We start from the raw sequence: 14,687 nt of genomic DNA, 5'->3' as shown, positions 1-14,687 counted from the left end.
GAGGATTGCCACCAAGGTTAAAGGCAATTGGAATTGTAATCGGCACCGATCTTCGCCGAAGTTAAGAAGATCAAATAGTGAAGCCATCAACAGGTTTGGTTGGTGGAGTGGAGTAGGCCTCGCGTTGGAGGACTGAACCACTTTAAATCTCGGCTGCACTCTCTCTTATCTCTTGCTTTACATTTGCACTGCACTTAGGGTTTAACTTGTGCGCTTAATTTTCATCTTTGATCTCTTAATCTTCAAATTTGGGTTGGAGTTTTCAAAAGATTAAAACTTGTTAAGTAACCTAAATTTTCCCTCCTCATTACTTGCCATTAGAATAAGTACTCGGGCCTACCTTGGAATTTTAGATGCAAATTGAGTGAGGTCTCCGGTCATGTGTCTAGAGCATCCACTATCAAGGTACCATGTGTTCTTCTTGTTATGACTTTTAAGGCATACCTACATATGAATAGGCAAGTGAGATCCCTTAGGTACCCAAATCTTCCTAATCTTGCTAAGTTCATTTATTTTTACTTTAGCGTTCAACTTGATTTTATCTTGTTTAACATACATGCAAGCAACCTTATAATGTCCTTCTAGACCACAATAAAAACAAATTTTAGTACCACTAGAAGAAGCCTTCACAAATTTGTTCTTATAGTTTGATATTGTAGTATCCCATTTATGTCCAAGTCCAATCTTATCATGTGACATTCTTTGAATATTAACAAGCCTATCCAAGTTTAGTGAACTATTTTCAAATCTTTCAAAAAGTTTCTTTAACTCATCATATTCATGATATAGTTTACTATTTTCATGCTTTAATTTGTTGTTTTCAATAGATAGTTCTTGTCGATTTTCATTTAAAATCTTGATGGTAGCATTTAAATCATGAATTTCAACTTTACGTTTTTTCATTTTCATCATCTAAAAACTCATGATCTTTCTTTAACCATCCAAATTCTTTTGTTATGCTAGAAAGAGAATTTTCAAGAGATGCATTTTTATCTAGTTCAATCTCAAGTTCATTATGTGCACTTTTTTCAAGGATTCAAGAACTTCTTTTAAAATAATGACATCATTTAAAGTGCTTACCTCTTGATTGTCATTTGTTGAAGCCATGAAGCATACATTTTTTGCTATCAAGCAATCTTCTCCATCATTTGGTTCACCTTCACTTTCATTGTCCTCATCCCATGTGGCGGTCATTCCTTTCTTGCCTTCTCTTCTCTTAAAATGATTGTTTGAAGTAGGCTCATTGTTGAGTGGACAATCCGGGCGAATGTGTCCAAGTTTATTGCATCCGTAGCATCGGGGTTGAGATGATCCGTCACTGAGCTCTTCTTTCTTCTTGAATGGAGGATTGGCCATTCTATTTCTCATGCCTCACATATTCCTTTGAAAGAACTTGATCCTTCTTGTTAGGAGGGCTACCTCATCTTCCATGTCTCCCTTTGCCTCTTCATCATCACCTATATTGCAAGCAAAAGCAACACCTTTTTCTTTTTCAATTTCGGGTGTTTTTGTTTTGAAAATTATCTCATGGGTTATCAAGGACCCTATTAGTTCATCTAGGTTTAATGTGTTCATGTCCTTGGCTTCGGTGATTACGGAGGTTTTGGATTCCCATGATAAAGGTAGGGATCTAAGGATTTTGGTCACTAAATCTCTATTTGAAAATTGTTTTCCAAGTCCCCTTAGTCTATTTACTAGGTTAGTAAATCCAGTGTACATGTCGGCAATAGTTTCATCGGGTATCATTTGAAAATGTTAATATTGCCTAAATAGATGATTCATTTTAGATTCCTTAACTTGGATAGTTCCCTCATGGGTAACTTCTAAGGTGTCCCAAATTTCCTTAGCCGAATTCAAGTTTGAAACTCTATTGAATTCTCCGGGTGACAAAGCACAAATTAAAGAATTCATGGCTTTGGCATTGTAGTTTGAGGCTTGTTGTTCGGCTTCGGTCCATTCATTTAGAATTCTAGTGGGCAAGGTATATCCATTATGAATGGCTCTTTACATTTGGTAATCTTGGGTTAAAAAGATTTTCATTTTGGTTTTCCAAAATCTATAGTTTGTTCCATCAAAATAAGGTGGCCTAGTGTTTGAGTATCCTTCATGGTGTTGAGGGTAGTTTGCCATCTTTAGAATCTTTTGTCTAGACCGGTTAGGGTTTTAAACAAAGTAGAGACGAGGCTCTGATACCAATTGAAATTAGGGTCTTTAGAACCAATAGGGGGGTGAATTGGTTTTAACAAAATTTATACCAATTTAAATTTAAGTATTAATCCTAATTTGATTTTTTCTTCTCTTGATTAGATTTTGGTTAGTTCAAATAATATCAAATCAAAAAGGAAATTCCAAACCAAATAAAAATGAAAGTGCAAGACAAGGAAGGAACACACCGATATATAGTGGTTCGGGCAAAGCCTTACTCCACTCTTCTTGAGATCGTCCTCAAGGATTTCCACTATATGAGACCTCCACGATGCCCGGCTCCGAGGCGATTACACTTTCAAGGGGTATTAAATGAGGATGCCCTTGACACCTTTACACCGACTCTCCTTCTACACCTAGTTCTAAGCGTTACTCCTTAGGGTATTAAAAACAGGATGCCCTAGCCACCTTTACAATGAATGGAAGATGAAGATTGCTTGGCTTCTCTTGAAAGCTTGATGCACAATGAAGTCCCCTTGAGTGCTCTCCACAATAGGTTGCAAATGCAAGTCCTAAATCCAAACTCAAATGATTTGCAAGTGCAAGGCAAGTTTGGTGGAGAAGAAAAACAAAATCTCAAGCTAAAAGGGGTTTGCAAGTTCTTTGAATGCTTAAGGATGTTTTTCAAAATATTCAAGAGAGGAAGATAATACTCTTGAATGAGTATTTATAGCCTTTAGAAAAGATATGACCGTTTGGGGGTGTGAGTATGAAAAGCCACCAAAAACCAATTTTTAATTTCAAACCCAACGGCTCTTTTCTATGCTGTCGCGACGTTCTCGGAGCTCCGAGAAATTCTCGGAGTTCCGAGAGAATGGCCAGAAGATGAAAAATACTATTGGACCATTTCTCGAAGTTCCGAGAGAATGGCCAGAAGTGGGAAAATACTACTGGACCATTTCTCGGAGTTCCGAGCTCGGAACTCCGAGAAAAATCTAGGAGTTCCGAGCTCGGAGCTCCGAGAAGCCTAAAATCAACAGACTTTTCTGTTTTTGTTGCTATTTGACTTTGGGCTTTTGGAACTCAAAACTTATGATAATTTGGAATGTTATGAGGATCCCAACATGTTGGTCCACCACATAACCATTCACTTAACCAATTAATTTTAATACAGGGAGTGTGGTTAGTTTTGAAAAATATATTTGAAAGTTTTTGCCTTGACTTAGAAATCAAAGAGAGAGGATGTACAACAAGTCTAAATATGTTTACGCTCCTCTTTGGTCTTGGTCTTCAAGGATCTTCTATGGTGTCCTTGCATTGCTTGAGTGTGTTGAGGTGAGCTCCACATTGATTGTTCTTCCAAGTTGAGTTGTCTCATGTGGTCTCTAGCTCCTTTGACTCTTGTGTGGTACATCTTCAAGCATGACCAAGTGATGTGATGGTTCCTTCTTATGATCACCCTACCTTATCACAACACTTCAAGGTAAATTGATTAGTATTCAAGAACATAATCAATTATGTTTAGAATCATCAAAACAAGATAGGAGAGTAGACCCTTGGGCTTACACAAATATAGATAGAGCTCTTCCCCGGGCTCGGGTTTGGTCAGTACTGGTGGTGTTTGGAGGTACTGCTTTAAGGCGTCGAAAGCTTCTTCGCAGGCCGGGGTCCATTCAAACTCCCGTATGTTCTTTAGCCGCTTAAAGAATGGCTGGCATTTTTCAGCAGATCTGGATATGAAGCGGCAGAGGGCGGCAACCCGCCCTACGAGCTGCTGCACCTCTGCCGCCGTTGCCGGGGGTTCCATGCTCAGGATGGCTTGGATCTTTTCGGGGTTGGCCTCGATGCCTCTTTGACTAACCATGAATCCTAAGAATTTCCCATAGGTCACCCCGAAGGCACACTTTGCCGGGTTGAGTTTCATCTGGGCTCGCCGCAGAGTGTCAAAGGTTTCTTTGAGGTCGGAGATGTGCTCATGGGCTTCCAGACGTTTTACCAACATGTCATCCACATATATTTCCACGTTTCTGCCTATCTGCTTCTGGAACAGCTTATTCACGAGCCGTTGGTATATGGCCCCCGCGTTTTTTAACCCGAAGGGCATGACAATATAACAGTAGACGCCCCGGTCAGTGATGAACATTTTTTTTGGAATATCCGGCTCGTGCATCTTTATCTGGTTGTAACTGGAGAAGGCGTCTAGGAAGGTGAGGAGCTCGTGCTCGTAAGTGGCATCGATGAGCTGGTCTATGCGTGGCAGTGGATAGGGCTCTTTTAGGCAGGCTCGGTTCAGATCAGTAAAATTTATACAGGCCCGCCAACCTCCATTGGCCTTCTTGACCATGACCACGTTGGATTGCCACTCGGGGTACCGGATTTTCTTGATGAATCCGGCTTGTAGCAGTTTTTCCACTTCAGCTTTGTTGTGAGTTTGTCGTTCTGCCGTGAAGTTTCTCTTCTTTTGTCGGACGGGCTTGAGGGTCGGATTTACGTTCAACTGGTGAACCGCGATCTCCGCTGAAATACAAGGTGACAACCGAAGAGGGGAGGTGAATTGGCTACTTAGAAATTTGGGGCTTAATTAATTGAGTTACTAAAATTAATTTACACATTTAGCCTTAACAAGTTTAACCCTTGATCAATCAATAAGGATATTAAGAGCAAGGGTTTGGATGTTACTTTAAATATGCATTCACTAACCCTTGTTCAATTAAAACATAGACATAAGTTGGGTTAGAGATTACCAATCACCACAATGTGCAAATGAGAAGGAGAAGAAGAAAGCATCCACAGGGCATAAGATTTATAGAGGTTCGGTCACAACTTGACCTACTCCACTCTTCCAAGTTTTCCACCTTGGGATTCTTCACTAACCAATAACATTCTTCAAAGGGCGAATCTCAAAGCCTTACACCAACTCCTTCTTCAAAGGGATCACACCCTTTTCTGCCCGAAGCCTTTCCGAGGACACCTTCCTCGTACAATTGATTTACTTTTCTTTCCGGGCCAAATCAGAGACCCTCAAACATAGAATGAAGAAATAAAAAGAAAGAAACTCTCAATGCCTCTTGATAGTCTGATTATAACATATAAAGCTCACAAACTCTCCAAGGAATATATACAAATGTAAAGCCTATGGAGATCCTCTTGATAGAATGTAAAATTACAAGTTCAAAGAGGTTTAACCTTTCATATAAAAGTTTAGGTTCAAGAAGATGGGATTTGATCTTGCAAAAAGTTGTGTCTAAAGGTTTTTTATTGTGTATATATAGCCCACAAGGAAATATGACCGTTTGGGGGTAAAACTGTAACTTACAGGGTTGAAAAAGTCAACCTGTGAAAGCCCCAATGGATCTATTTCCCAGTCGCGGAGGTCAACCGAGGCACGGCGGTCGCCCACCCTTATCGGGTTCTTCTTTTGAAATTCAAAATTCATACCGACACAGTCGAGCGGCCCAATAACGGTCGCCCGGCAAGGGCTTACTGTTTGAATTAAATTTTCGCTCAAAACACTATCGCGGTCGACCGGACCCATGGAGGTCGACCGCCCACACCATACTGGATTGTTTTTGTCTGAAACAGAAACGTATCTGCGGTCGCTCGGCTTGCCCCGGGCGACCGGCCCGATAGAATTCGAGATGGCTTAGATTTCCAGGTTCCGTCCCGCGGTCTACCGGCCCTGAGCAAAATTCCATTTTAACTTTAAAATCCAAGGGCTTTTGGGCTATGGTCTTCGAGCTTTAGTCTAAGGTTTTCGAACACATTTTTGAGTGTGTTGATGGTTTTCAAAGATGTAAAATGTTAAGTATAAAAACCATTTTGGAAACTTTTTGAAGGTGCATTTTATATAAAATCAAGAAGGCTCCAAATACATTCTAAAAATAAGAACCTTGAGTCTTCTTGGAATGTCTTGGCTCCTTTGCACTTTCCTGGACTTCTTCGGCTTGGGTGAGCATCTTGACTTTGTCTTGGCTCTTGTGACATCCTCCAATCTTCACTGCATGTTGTGAGGTGCATGAGGTGTCACCAATGACTTGTTCAACACCAAGCTTCTTCTTGACACTTGCTTAGGGAACTTGTGGGATCTTCTTCATGATGAGCTTCTTTACTTGAACATCTTCAAATGAGGATGTCTTCACTGTAGGTGCAAGCTCTTGGTTCATTTGATCCTTGATCCACAAGTCATGTGCTGTGAAGAGTTGTGTAATGGCGATTATGATATGGAAGTTCTGTATACAATACAACATCTCAAGGCAACACATTAGTCTGTCAATGCTAATCAATTTGTGTTTGCTAGCATCAAAACAAGAAGGTAAGGTGAATGATTGAACCCATGTACACCTTTGGGCTTACATTCTCCCCCTTTTTGATGATGGCAAACAAATTGATTAGGGAGGAAGGAGATATCAACCAATAGATGAATAAGCATGATATGATATACACAATAGAGCATAGATCCCCCCCACTATATGCACAAGTATAATTAATAGCTGTAAAACATATGATGCCTATACAATTGGACTACCTAATCAATTTTCAAAATTCTTCCCTTTTTAGTAACAGCAAAAAGGTAGGAATCAGCAAGTGAAAGTGCAAGTGGGGTGTCAAGATGAATAATAGCTTTGCTAAGCTATGTGCCTTGTACATGATAAAACATTTAAGCTATAAAAGGATGCTTATCAAAGAAAAACAAAAGTGAAATGCATGATAAGGCAAAATTATTTTTTTGTTTGTTTTTGTTTTTGATTAAATGATTTGGAAGTTAAGCACAATAATAGGGGCAATAAACCATGTCAGCACATCACATTGATCTATATAATCATGAATATATAACAATTGAGTTCTCCCCCTATGAATTTGTCATAGGCCCTAGGTCAAACCTGTGTTGGAGGGCGTGACAAGGTACAATGATGCAAGGTGAATGATTTGAACGCTTGGGCTTTATTTACAACTTTTGAAGGCAGATAAGTATCTACCTGAACAAAGATATGCTCAGATCTATGACTTAATCATTTAAGTTTACAAGTTGCATTTTCATGGGGATTTCTTGTTATAGGGCAGAGAAGTCTCTTCCTGAGCATGAAGATGCTCAGAACTATAACATAACTTTTGAGTTTAAGTTTGTTTGACCCTAAATGATTATACATTTATAAGTGACAAGCTCCCCCTGATTATGTGCAATCAATCTAATTGTAGCCCATGATTTTTAATCACCTTACCCATTTTAATTTTTGCTCCATTCAAATGAGAAGTACACTTTGAATTAGAATGGATGATTATTAGACATAGGATTATAAAGTTGAAACAACTATAGTCTAATAAACACATGGATACCAAAATAATAAACAATCACAGGAGAACATATCTGTAAGCCCAAGGGTCTACTCTCCTATCTTGTTTTGATGATTCTAAACATAATTGATTGTGTTTTTGAATACTAATCAATTTGCTTTGAAGTGTTATGTTTAAGATAGGATTGATCATTGAAGAAACCAACACTCAACTTGGTCATGCTTAAAGGTGTACCAAACAAGAGCCAAAGGAGCTAAGTGTAGCTCACATCATCACTCAAGCAAGCATCCAAAGATGGAAGATCATTTGAAGACCAAAGCTAAAGAGGGATCGAAGATTGCATAGGTATCATTGTACATCCTTTCTCTTTAGATTTTCAAGTCAAGGCAAAACGTTTTCAAAGTGTTTTCAACTTGTTTTTCAAAGAACACTTAAGAACTTAAAATGCATTAGTGAATGGTTATGTGGTGGACCAACATGTTGGGACCCTCATAAACATTCCAAAATAACCATAGGAGTTGAGTTCCAAAAGCTAAAAATCAAACAAGCAATAAAAATCAAAAACTGCGGATTTTTAGGCTTCTCGGAACTCCGAGATTTTTTCTCGGAGCTCCGAGCTCGGAACTCCGAGAGTTCCCTCGGAACTCCGAGAAAAGGTCCAGTAGCGTCTGGACATTTTCTCGGAACTCCGAGAAATTTTCTCGGAACTCCGAGAAATGGTCCAGTAGAAAAATTCCATTTTCTGGCCGTTGTCTCGGAACTCCGAGAACCTTGCGACAGCTCAAAAAAGAGCCGTTGGGTTTTGAATTAAAATTTGATTTTTGATATCTACACCCCCAAACGGTCATATTTTGAGGAGAGACTATTTATACAATATCTAGAGGATTATTTCATTTCTCTTGATTTTTGAAAAACCCTCTTAAGCACTCAAGCAAACTTGCAACCCTTTCAAGCTTAAGATTTTTGGTTTTTCCCAAACTTGCCTTTCACTTGTGAACCTATTGAGTTTGGATATTTTAGAGCTATCACTTGCAAATCTTTGTTGAAGAGCAATCAAGGAACTACAAAGGGCATCAAGCTTTCAAGAAGAAGCCAAGCTATCAATCTTTCATATCTTGTATAGGTGGCTAGGGCATTCCGTTTTTAATTCCCTAGAGAGCAACCGCTTAGAACTCGGCGGAGAAGGAGAGTCTTTGTAAAGGTGTAAGGGCATCCTTGTTTAATATCCCTTGGAATTGTAACCGCCTCGGAGCCGGACATCGTGGAGGTCTCTAATAGTGGAATCCCTCAAGTGCGACCTTGAGTAGAGTGGAGTAGGCCTTTGGCCGAACCACTATATATCGGTGTGTCATTTCTCACTCTTGCATTTCCATTATTGTTTGACTTGGCATTTCACTTTGTTCTTTCAATTATATTTGCACTAACCAAATATTTAATTAAGTGAAGAAAAATTCCAATTAGGGTTCATAGGTAATTTTCAAAAGGCCTAATATTGAGTTAAATTCAATTCACCCCCCCTCTTGAGTATTTCAATTGGTATCAGAGCCTCGTCTCTAATTTTTTAGAAAACCCTAACCGGTCTAGAGTAAAGATTCTAAAAATGGCAAACTACCCTCAACACCATGAAGGTTATTCAAACACTAGGCCACCCTATTTTGATGGAACAAACTATGGTTTTTGGAAAACCAAAATGAAAATCTTTTTAACCCAAGACTATCAAATGTGGAGAGCAATTAATAATGAATACGTCTTACCCACAAGAAATTTAAATGATTGGACCGAAGCCGAACAACAAGCTTCGAATTATAATGCCAAAGCCATGAATTCTCTTATTTGTGCTCTATCTCCCGGAGAATTCAATAGAGTATCAAATTTGAATTCGGCTAAGGAAATTTGGGACACTTTAGAAGTCACCCATGAGGGAACCAATCAAGTAAAAGAATCTAAAATGAACCATCTTTTTCGGCAATACGAACTCTTTCAAATGACATCCGATGAAACAATTGCCGACATGTACACTAGATTCACCAATCTTGTAAATGGATTAAGGGGTCTTGGAAAACAATTTTCCAATAGAGATTTAGTGACTAAAATCCTTAGGTCCTTACCTTTGTCTTGGGAATCCAAAACCTCCGCAATCACCGAAGCCAAGGACATGAACACATTGAACCTAGATGAACTAATAGGGTCCTTGATCACCCATGAAATGATTTTCAAAACAAAAGCACCCGAAATCGAAACTAAAATCGAAAAAGGAAAAGGAATTGCTTTTGCTTGTAATGTAGGTGAAAATGAAGATGCAAAAGAAGACATGGAAGATGAAGTTGCCCTCCTAACAAGAAGGATCAAATTCTTGCAAAGGAACATGGGAGGCATGAGAAATAGAAGGACAAATCCCCCATTCAAGAAGAAAGAAGAACTTGGTGATGGGTCTTCTCAACCCCGATGCTACGGTTGCAAGAAGCTTGGACACATTCGCCCGGATTGTCCACTCAACAATGAACCCACTTCAAACAACCGCTTCAAGAGAAGAGAAGGCAAGAAAGGAATGACCGCCACATGGGATGAGGAAATTGATAGCGAAAGCGAACAAAATGATGGCGAAGATTGCTTGATAGCAAGGAACGTATGCTTCATGGCCTCAACAAACGACAACAATGAGGTAAACACTTTAAATGATGTTATTGTTTTAAAAGAAGTTCTTGATTCCCTACAAAATGCAAATGATGAACTTGAAATTCAATTTGATAAAATTGCATCACTTGAAAATTCTCTTGCTAACATGACAAAAGAATTTGGTTGGTTAAAAAAGGATCATGAATTTTTAGATGATAAGAATGAAAAATACAAAGTAGAAATTCATGAGTTAAATGCTTCTATCAAAATCTTAAATAAAAACCGACAAGAACTCTCAAATGAAAACAACAATCTAAAGCATGAAAATGGTAGATTATCTTTTGAGTATGATGAACTAAAGAAATTTTTTGAAAAATTTGAAAATAGTTCATTAAAATTGGATAGGCTTGTAAATCTTCAAAGAATGTCAAGTGACAAAAGTGGACTTGGACATAAATGGAACACCACTATATCCAACTATAAAACTAAACTTGAAAAGGTTTCTTCTAGCGGTACCAAAATTTGCTTTTATTGTGGTCTAGAAGGTCATTACAAGGTTGCTTGCTTACATGCTAAACAAGATAAGATTAAGTTGAACTCTAATGTGAAAACAAATGAACATAGCAAGATTAGGAAGATTTGGGTACCTAAGGGATCTCACTTGCCTATTCATATGTAGGTATGCCTTAAAAGCCACAACAAGAGGAACACATGGTACCTTGATAGTGGATGCTCTAGACACATGACTGGAGACCTCACTCAATTTGCATCACTATCACTCAAGGATGGTGGAGAAGTTACCTTTGGAGATGACAAGAAAGGAAAAGTCAAAGGTGAAGGCACCATAGGTAACTCTACCTCTCCCATACATGATGTACTCTTTGTTGATGGCTTGTCCCATAATCTTATTAGCATTAGTCAATTATGTGATAATGGTTTTGAAGTTGTCTTCAATCCCGATAAATGCATTGTTAAAAATAAGATAAATGGAGAAGTAAAATTCATAGGGTCTAGAGACAATAACATTTATACAATTGGACTAGATGATCTTAGACTCCAAAATGTGACTTGTCTAAATGCCATTAGTGAGGATTCTTGGCTATGGCATAGGAGGTTGGGTCATGCCGGAATGGATCTCATTTCGACCCTCTCCTCAAAAGAAAGTGTTAGAGGATTGCCTAAGTTCAAATTCATCAAGGATCACATTTGTAGAACTTGTCAATTAGGAAAACAATTGAAAAGCTCATTTGCACCTAAAAATATGATTTCAACTTCCTACCCCTTGGAGCTACTTCATATGGATCTTTTTGGACCAATGAAGACTAGTAGCCTAGGTGGAAAGAGGTACGTGTTTGTAGTTGTGGATGACTACTCACGATTCACATGGGTCATATTTCTAGCACACAAAGATGAAACTTATGAAAACTTCCTTACATTGTGCAATCAAATACAAAATGAAAAAGGTGTTGCTATCTCTTACATTAGAAGTGATCATGGAACTGAATTTGAAAATGTACATTTTGACACTTATTGTAATGAACATGGCATAAAACATAATTTTTCCGCACCTAGAACACCTCAACAAAATGGAGTAGTAGAAAGAAAGAATCGAACTCTCCAAGAAATGGCTAGCACTATGTTGCATGAAAATGATCTCCCTAGATATTTTTGGGCGGAAGCGGTTAGCACCGCTTGCTATATCATAAACAGGGTATATCTAAGGCCAATTTATAAGAAAACACCTTATGAGCTTTGGAAAAACTTGAAACCAAATATAAGCTATTTTAGAGTGTTTGGATGTAAATGCTTTATTTTAAACATCAAAGATAATCTACACAAATTTGATAGGAAATCGGATGATGGAATATTCTTAGGGTATTCTTCTCATAGCAAGGCATATAGAGTATTTAATAGGAGAACCCTAGTAGTAGAAGAATCCATGCATGTGACATTTGATGAAAGAGAGCCAACACCACAAGAAATGCCACATGATGAGGATGAACCCATTGAACATCTTTTTCCAAAATTGAGTGCTCCTCCTCATGCATCAACAAGTCATACATTACCTAGTGAGGAAGTAGAAAATGAAAATGATGACTCATTGCCTAGGGATAGGAGAACATTGGTAGATCATCCTGAATCCCAAATTTTAGGTGATGCCACATTGCCAGTAAGAACTAGATCATACTATCGTAGTGTGAGTAACAATTTGGCGTTCCTATCCGAATTAGAACCAAAATCCATCAAGGAAGCTGAAAAGGATGAATATTGGTTGATGGCCATGCAAGAAGAGCTAAGTCAATTCGAAAGGAACAAAGTGTGGAGGCTAGTACCTAGACCTAGTGATCATCCAGTCATTGGCACAAGATGGGTGTATAGAAATAAATTGGATGAAAATGGAATTATCACTAGGAATAAAGCTAGGCTTGTAGCCCAAGGGTACAATCAGGAGGAAGGGATAGATTATGATGAGACATTTGCTCCTGTTGCCCGTATGGAGGCTATTAGGATACTTTTGGCATATGCATCTCATAAAGGATTTAAACTATATCAAATGGATGTCAAAAGTGCCTTCCTAAATGGCTATATCCAAGAGGAAGTGTATGTTGAGCAACCTCCAGGTTTTGAAGACTTCAAACATCCAAATCATGTCTTCAGGCTTGATAAAGCTTTATATGGATTAAAGCAAGCTCCTAGAGCTTGGTATGAGAGGCTTTGCACTTTCTTAGTTGAAAAGGGATTCGAGATGGGAAAGGTGGATAAAACCTTATTTATCAAAAGAGAAAATCATGATATCCTCCTTGTCCAAATCTATGTGGATGATACCATCTGTGGCTCAACTAATCAAAAATTGTGTGATGAATTTGCAACCTTAATGAAAAATGAATTTGAAATGAGCATGATGGGAGAGTTAACCTACTTCTTAGGACTCCAAATTAAACAATACAAAAATGGAATATTTTTAAATCAAGAAAAATATACAAAGGAGTTATTAAAGAAGTATGGCATGGATAGCAGTAAGACATCAAGAATTCCCATGAGTACTACTGCTAAGCTAGAAAAAGATGAATTTGGCAAATCAGTGGATCAGAAATTGTATAGGGGTATGATAGGTAGTTTGCTCTATTTGACAGCCAGCAGACCAGACATTATGTTTACTGTCTGTCTCTGTGCTCGATTTCAATCGGATCCTAAAGAATCTCACCTATCAGCCGTTAAGAAGATCTTCAAGTACTTAAGAGGAACCCAAAGTCTAGGACTGTGGTATGAAAGATCATCTTCCTTCACTCTCATCGGATATTCAGATGCAGACTTTGCTGGATATAGAGTAGATAGGAAAAGCACTAGTGGAACTTGCCAATTCTTGGGTAAATCACTTGTTTCATGGTTTAGCAAGAAGCAAAATTCAGTAGCTCTGTCCACAACAGAAGCAGAATATGTGGCAGCTGGAGCTTGCTGTGCTCAAGTCCTATGGATGAAAAGCACATTGATGGACTATGCAATCAAAATGGAAAATATTCTCATCCAATGTGACAATACTAGTGCTATAAGCTTAACAAAGAACCCCATACAACACTCAAGAACAAAACACATTGAGATTAGGCACCACTTCATCAGAGATCACTCACAAAAAGGGGATATTTGCTTAAAATATATCAACACTGAAGAACAATTAGCGGATATCTTTACAAAACCCCTTAGTGATGATAGAATTTGCTATATCCGAAGTGCCTTAAACATATGGAGTGCGGATCAAATCAAAGAAATTGCCAAATAAATACTTTGTGCCTTTAACCAGCTTATCTATATAGTATTTATATATATAATCTTTGTTTGGTAGTATCTGCATGAATGAGATGTCAAATTTTTAATCTTAAAAATCACTCAATTGATATTCTTAGCCTTCTTAGTTTTTCTAAGTTGGAGAGGTATCTTCACTTTAATTAAAATACCTAATATCTTGACATATGTCAACATCTCGATCATGAACAGGTATATGTGCATTACTTGGTTATATATTTTTATACCATAAGCATTGATTTAGGGGGAGTTATCCACTCCTACTTTTTTTTACACCCTTTCTGTCGATGACAAAAGGGGGAGAAGTTTGAAATTGATTATCTATTCAATTGACTATATGCACCACTTGCTTATAACTTGTATCATTTATATGTGTGCATATATTGAGGGGGAGTTCCAGTATTCACTTGCCTATTATGTCACTCCACACACACCTCATAATCAATTTTGTTTGTCATCATCAAAAAGGGGGAGATTGTAAGCCCAAGGGTCTACTCTCCTATCTTGTTTTGATGATTCTAAACATAATTGATTGTGTTTTTGAATACTAATCAATTTGCTTTGAAGTGTTGTGTTTAAGATAGGATTGATCATTGAAGAAACCAACACTCAACTTGGTCATGCTTAAAGGTGTACCAAACAAGAGCCAAAGGAGCTAAGTGTAGCTCACATCATCACTCAAGCAAGCATCCAAAGATGGAAGATCATTTGAAGACCAAAGCTAAAGAGGGATCGAAGATTGCATAGGTATCATTGTACATCCTTTCTCTTTAGATTTTCAAGTCAAGGCAAAACGTTTTCAAAGTGTTTTCAACTTGTTTTTCAAAGAACAC

This window comes from Tasmannia lanceolata, unplaced genomic scaffold (genome assembly GCF_043159265.1).
Source record: "Tasmannia lanceolata isolate RefF3 unplaced genomic scaffold, GAP_Taslan_0.1 ptg000012l, whole genome shotgun sequence".
Lineage (NCBI taxonomy): Eukaryota > Viridiplantae > Streptophyta > Magnoliopsida > Canellales > Winteraceae > Tasmannia > Tasmannia lanceolata.
This window is presented reverse-complemented; position numbering follows the sequence as displayed.